Consider the following 7,635-nt stretch of genomic DNA (forward strand, 5'->3'; position numbering starts at 1 on the left):
TGGAACCGATCCTCAAGGACAATCCCTACTGAAATGACCCATCTGAACATAACAGAAACATCGCCTCCCTATATCCTATCAGTCTCCCTCATGGGTCCTCCCACACTTGGCGCAATGGCTCCGGACCTTATAGCTTCCCAGACGCGACTCCTGAGTTATGGGCCTCTTCGTCTGGCCTACTACGATTTGAATCTGCTCTGACTTCCTCTTCTCGAGGTACTCCAACTCAATCTCCCGCTCCCGGGCTGTAGCAATCATATCATTCAGGGTCTTACACTCTGACAAGCTCACAAACTCCCTAATGTCATCTCTCAACATATCATGATACCTCACCTTCTTCATCTCCTCGTCCGCTGCATACTGCGAAACCAACATGCCCATTCCCAAAACTTGGTAGTGATCTCTGCCATAGTCTCAGTAGTCTGACGAAGGTCCTGAAACTTCCCTCGCCAACTGTTGTACCTCAATTTCTATTGCAAACTCCTCCTAAAACATGGCCACAACGGTCGTAAATCCCAATGCACTACCGACCTCCTCCTACCAATCACGGGCTCAGTCCCTCAAAAAACAAGACGTAAATCTCATTCCCCCGCCCCCTCTCAGGGCAGAAACTCGTCCGCTGAGCATTCTCCATGTCAACGATCCATCAGCGGCTAGCAATGGGGTCCTTTGCCCAAAGGAACTCTGGAGCTCCACAAGCCTTGAACTCCCAAAATGAAGAAGTTTGCGCTCCCAACTGTCATGCCGTGATCTCGGCCCTAAAATCCCCGATTCGCTCAACCAGCAACTCCATAACCCCAGTGCGATACGCGACCAGACGCTCCTGCCCAATCTCAATGGTCCCCTCCTTGATCATACAAAAGATCATAGGAGTCTATTCCAAAATATTGTGGGTGATGTCCGACGAGATGAACTCCCGCATCCGCTCATCAATCAGCTCAGCACCAACACATGAGAATGAACCAGAACCCAACTCTCCTCCAAACGAGTGCTCATCGCCATTCTCAAAAGAAACCAAACAATAATCATAACATACTCAAAGAGTCCCCATCCCCTAGGCTTCCTAGATTCTCCATGACCATCCTTGATTCGTGTATGGATCATGTGCTTCCAATAGTACGGGCCCAATACTACCTTCCACACCTATCCATACTTTCCTCAAGAATTATCCTGAATCCTCTAAGTCACCCTCTCAAATTGGTACTCTAAATACCTGCTGAACAACGCATCCATACCCACTAAAACACCTCCTAGGCTCTCCTAGGTTCCTCATCCTCACACTGCCATCAACTGTTGAAGACTCCCATTAATGTCAATGATATGTGCATATTTAGCTATATATTTAGTATAGATTTTTTATTATTTATTGGCTAATTATTTGCAATTCATGGACAAAAGGTACTTAATAATGTTCAAATTGTATTTTCAGCTCAAAAGAAAAGCTCGGAGGTAAAAGGAAGCAGGAGGTACGATCGAAAGCTCGGGAACTGAAGAAAGAAGAAAAATGCTAAATCCTGAAGCTACTCGGCGAGTAGGGACGTCTACTCGACGAGTACATACAAAGATTCTCGAAGCAACACGTAAAGTCCTTGCCGTATACGGATTCCTCAATGGGACTCGACGAGTCGGTTGTCTACTCGACGAGTAGCCCCTGTTTTGAGAAATCTATAAATAGAAGCCACAAACCCGAATTGACCCTCTCTCTGGCTTTTGGGAAGCTTACTTGGCGACTAAGGAGATTGCTGGAGATCTGAAGAACGTGAGAAGAACCCTAATCCTCAATTCTAAGAAGACTAAGGCAACTTAGGTTTAATTTTCCACTTCACCTTTGAATAGAACTATGTCTAGCTTGTTTGAATTCGTTTTTAGTTTGTTATCTACTGCAATGAACTAATTTCGTTAGTTTCTGTTTAGGGTAGACAAGTTTGCTCCTATGGATTAATTTACTATTTTGATTAATTGTTATTGGTGAATCTTGTTAATTTAAGCTTGTTAAAGACCCTTATGCATTAACCATAACTATTTTCTGTTAATTGCTAAGTAATTAAGTTGCATGAACATCTCTTAATTGCTTATCTCATATTCTTTATGTGAACACATTGCTATATGCCTAGGATTAGTGAATATGAAACAAGGATTAACTAGAGAATGGGTAAATTAATGTGTGAGCTTGTGTGATACACCATCAACAAGAGGTTAATTGAATCACCAATTTAATTAGCTAACTACAAGTCTTATTTAACCCGAATAATTAAACTAGGGAATTTATTAGTTTAACCACTTGATCATTGCTTAAATTAATCTATTTTCTAAGGATTGATAATAACGAATGTGAATCTAATCACCTTACTCGGTAGCCAAATAACAATTAATCCATTACATTACCATAAAAATTAACCATATGAGTAAATGAGTTGAACCTAAACAGAAACCCTTTTGATCATTAAATTTAGTTGGTTTTTATGTGGTTACAGCCATTAGTAGATTAGTTAAGTTTTAGTTAAGTTTCTAGTTTTGCAAAAACTAGAGAAAACCCCTCCTATTTTATTATTTGTTTTAGATAATATTAGTAATTAGTTTAATTTCCGTTCCCTGAGTTCGATATCCTACTTATTTAACTATACCACATATGATAGGTCCACTGCCTTTGCGTTTCTAATTCGTAAGTGAAAAGTAGGACAAAACTAGTTAGTTTAACACACATCAAGTTTTTGGCGTCGTTGTCGGGGAACGGTTCAAAAATTTATTCTAATTTCTACTATTATCGATCCTTTGTGTAAGATTAATCTTGCACAAAGTTACTGCTTTAGTAGTCTAGGTATTAGGTTTAGTTTTAATTTTATCTGATTTGTTAGAATTTTTATTTGAATTTTTTCAGTTTTAGCCTTGAACTCGCCGAGTGCAATCGAAGCTACTCGACGAGTCCATCGCTGAAACTCAGTTTCGTTTTTATTTTATTTTTGTTCTTTTTACGCGTGTTTTCTGTTTTGTTTACAGTTCGTTTATGACCAGGGGAGGAGGTACACCTTTGATCCCACCGCTTGAAGACTCGGAAGCAACCTTGAGGAAAAACAAAGGCAAGAACGTAGGAGAGACCGCTACATCGACGAATTCACCGTTGAAGAATCTAAAAGCTGTTTTTAGTAAGAAAAAGAGCAAGAAAGTAGGAGAATCGAGCATATTTTCAGAGGCGGACGGGGACCCGAATAAGGACGATATTGTTTACGAATCCGAAAGCGAATCCGAAGGAGGAAGCGACATAGAAGGCGAACTAGCAAACACCATGGCGAACATCGATGAAGTTCCCATGGGTGAATGGAAGAAAAGGATGTGTAACGACACCGGCCCGGGACTCGTGCAACCCGCGATTCCCACAACTGCCACCTTTGAACTTAAAGGCCACATACTTGCTCAACTTAAGGAGATTCCATTCTACGGGAAGGATCATGAAGACGCATACAAGCATCTTGACGAAGTCAATGACATAGCCGACTATTTCAATGTCCCTAATGTGGCTCGCGATACTGTCTTGCTTCGTATGCTACTTGTCACATTCAAGCGAGCTGCAAAGGATTGGCTGAAATTACTTCCCCCAGGATCCATCACTACATGGGCTAAAATGAAAGAAGAATTCATAGACCAGTTTTGACCGCCTTCAAAAATAGCCAAGTTGAAGAAAGCCATAGCTAATTTTGAACAACAAGCTGGAGAGTCACTATATGAGGCGTGGGAAAGGTACAAAGGCTTACTAAGTAATTGCCCACATCACGATCTAAACAGCCAACAAGAAGTCTCCATTTTCTATGATGGAGTAAATGTGACAACTAGGCAACTCCTTGATTCGCAAGGACCACTCACAAAGAAAGCACCCCCGGTGATAAAGGCTTTAATTGAAGAATTCTCTAAGCATTCTAGAGAATATCACAACCCAAGGAATGACATGACTCGAGGGGCGGTGAATTCCATCACGGATGACATGGCAGCAATGATGGCAAAGTTGGAAAGCATGGATCGAAGAATGACAAAGATGGACCAATCCATCCACGCCATAAGAATGGGATGTGAGAATTGTTGGGGGCCCACCTAACTAAAGATTGTGATCTTGACGAGAACGGGAATCGTAAGGTGCAAGTGTGCTATTTATGTGGTGATCAGTTTGATGACAATTTGCGAAAACCAAAGAAGGAATGGCTACCTTATGATGAGTACAAAAAGACAAGGGAGGAAAAGTATAAGCAAAAGGAGAGAGGCTTTTATCAAAAGGAGGAACCGGTGCATGAAAAGAAATCAGATTTGGAAGACATGCTTACAAGATTCGTGGCCGCATCCGAAAAAAGACACAATGATACCGATGCTACACTCAAAGATCAACAAAATATGTTGAGAGAACACCAAGTTATGATGAAAGATCAACAAGCCTTGCTTAGGAATCAGCAAGCATCTATTCTCAACATAGAAAAGCAGTTGGGGCAACTTGCTCAACAAGTGAATGAGAGAAGACCAGGTGGACTTCCTAGTAATACCGAAAGTAACCCGAAAGGTGCACATATAAATATTATGACAACTAGGAGTGGGAAGATTATAACTCCTCTGACCCCTATTCAGCAAGAAGATCCTAAAATGGTGCAAGAGGATAAAGAAGAACATGAAGAATCGAAGAATCCCGACTCGACTCGCCGAGTCGACGTTACGGACTCGATGAGTCCCCCACCTGAACTCAAAAGCCAGCCTCCTGTTAAGCCATATCAGCCTCCACTTCCCTTTCCGGCTCGAGCTAGACAAGAAAAAAATAAAGTTGACTACCAGAAGTTTCTGGAACACATAAAGGCTCTCCAAATTAATATGTCATTCATAGAAGCGGTTGCACAAATGCCGAAATATGCCAAATTCCTCAAGGAGCTTCTAACTAATAGAAAGAAGATGGAAGAGGTGAAGAAAGTGGTCCTAAACGAGAATTGTTCAGCTGCCATGTTGAATATACTACCTAAGAAGAAGGGTGATCCAGGAAGCTTAACATTGCCTTGCCAATTTGGAAACTTAGCCACCATTTATGCATTGGCTGATTCAGGAGCAAGCGTAAATCTCATGCCATACTCTTTTTTCAAGAAATTAGATCTTCCGGAGCCAAGGCCAATTTGAATGGCGATTCACCTAGCAAATAAAACGGTCACATTTCCGAGAGGAATATGTGAAGATCTATTGGTGAAGGTTGATAAGTTCGTATTTCCCTCGGACTTTATAGTCTTATACATGGAAGCGGATCTTCAAGTCCCAATAATACTTGGAAGACCTTTTCTTAACACTGCAAGTGCTATAGTTGACATGCGAGATTCTAAACTTACCCTTCGGGTAGGAGACGAATCAGTCACTTTTGGAGTTGATCAAGCCATGAAACATCCAAGGAATAGCGATGACACAACATTTTTGGTTGACATGTTGGAAGAATTGATGGAGGAATGGAACGAAAATGAGCCGAACAAGTCCACCGTCACATACGAAGAAGAATTTGATGCGGAAAGAGACCTGCTGGAATTAGAAAGACTGCTCGAGGAAGCTGAGTATAATGATCTAATTAGAAGTGCAGAACACCCGACTCGTGTTGGGTTTTGAGCATTCTAACACTCTTATGGTGTACATGCAACCCTATAAACCTTGGATCTCTGTTTTCTCTATTATACATGCAAATATTAATTATTCCAAGGTTTCATCCTAACTAGCATACTATGAAGCACCTATACTACAAAGTTCTAGTTAGATGACATACCTTTTGATGTAGCTTGATGTCTTAAAGCTTTAAGAGCTTAGCCCCAATAGTGTGGAAGCCTCAAATGGAATCACAAATCACCAAAACACCTTGAAAGAACTTGAGAGAATATGTATGCACACTAAAATCGGCCCACTCTTATTTTCACACACTTGTGTCAATTTTGTGAGCCAAGGACCCCTTTATATATTATAGAGGATTAGGGTTACATCCATGTAAACCCTAATACCCATGACCTTTCATTTACATAGGATCCATGGGTTAAAAGCTCCATGGACCATCCATGAAAGCTTAGCCCAACCTAAATGAACTTGGCCCATTCCATATATATAAGAGTCAATATTTAATTAGTTCTTTTTGATCACTTAATTAATTCTAAATTAATTCTTGATCAATACTAATTAAATAATATGATTCCATATTAATATATTAGAACTTATAATATATTAATATAAATCATAAATATACTATTCTCAAAAGACTATCCATATAAATTGTGCCGGTGAAGTGCAACCCAAATGGACCATGCCGGGTCGGGTCAAGTACATACCAAATATAGTTATGGACTTAGACATTAATCCAACAGTCTCCCACTTGGATAAGTCTAAAACTATTATTGAGTATGACTTCAAAACCTAACTGGAAATCGTAGCTCTTAAAGCCGCTGTCAAACTCTGACCTTGTCAATGACTTGTCCATTAGATAAGGGATCATATATTCCTCCATTCTAGATATCATATGGACTGAGACATGGATTATAATCATTCTCTCTGTCTATTTGTTGTTTCCCGATTTTCGATTTATGATGACTGACTGATTGAACAAATCAAATTAGTCCTGGCTTGGCCAAGCACTCACATGTGTCATCGCTAAATCATCGAGGGGCCCACAGATATCGCTTTTATCCCGAAGGTAAAAGGAATGGATAAACTTCGACTCATATGGCTTGTTCTACTACTTGTTGAATCATACACAAAGGCACGTTTTATAACATCGAGTTACCAAATGCGTTTTCGTGCAATCAATGTATAACCAACTCATAGTAACAACTCATATCTCTAGGTTTGAAGAATATAATATATTATCGTCTCATGATCACTCGTGATAAAATCCATGAAGTGATTCAAATGAGCGCGGGTTGAATCCAATACGCAGAACTTATGAGCACTCATGAGTGTTGTAGCACCACTTTGTCCACCAACTTGGACCTCTACAAACCAACCCATGACAGTCTTGATTCATATCTACTTCCAACATATGACCGACTGTGGATGGTTTGAATAACTTAATCATTCAGGAAGAGCGACTTAGTTATTCTGGAAGTCAAAACATGCAAAGTGAAACACAAGAATAAATGAATCAAATATGGTATCAAACCCTATGAATATAAATAAACACTTTTATTTATCACCATACTGATTACTCATTATTCATTGTTTCGGTTTTATCAACTTTATACTTGAATTAAAAACACTAGTTGTCCCATGCTCCAAGCATGTACACTATTTTTTCTTAAACAATAGCTTTGCCATACACCAAGTATGCACTCTATGTTTGTCTATGATCCTTACTTTGTGAAATAAACCAATTGAACATAATTTCAATGATTCTAATTTCACACTCCCAAATCCTTATCGAAAAATGTGAGAATTTCAAATTCCTATCATTTATCGAAATCTGTTTAGATTTTAAACTTATATGCACTGACCCTCCTGTAATGAATATGTACAAAGTCACAAAGACTTGTCAACAGTCATTATAAGGTATTCCAATGGAGATCAACTCCATGGAAACTAAGTCTCATATTCAAAGTACATTGCTTTGGACATGCTTCTTGCATTAAGTTTTCTAATCTTACACAGATAACTTCC

The 7,635-nt window shown here is 39.7% G+C and overlaps 1 non-coding gene across 1 annotated transcript; it reads right to left on the bottom strand.

Annotated features, from left to right (window-relative positions):
* Positions 1-3,667: 3,667 nt before the first annotated feature.
* Positions 3,668-3,774, bottom strand: LOC145123092 (small nucleolar RNA R71). The gene has a single exon (XR_013714971.1). It is a non-coding gene; the product is annotated as a small nucleolar RNA R71 (small nucleolar RNA).
* Between the last annotated feature and the right edge of the window lie 3,861 nt (positions 3,775-7,635).

Source organism: Lactuca virosa, chromosome 6 (assembly GCF_052849685.1).
Source record: "Lactuca virosa cultivar CGN04683 chromosome 6, Lactuca_virosa_CGN04683_v6, whole genome shotgun sequence".
In the NCBI taxonomy this organism is placed as follows: domain Eukaryota; kingdom Viridiplantae; phylum Streptophyta; class Magnoliopsida; order Asterales; family Asteraceae; genus Lactuca; species Lactuca virosa.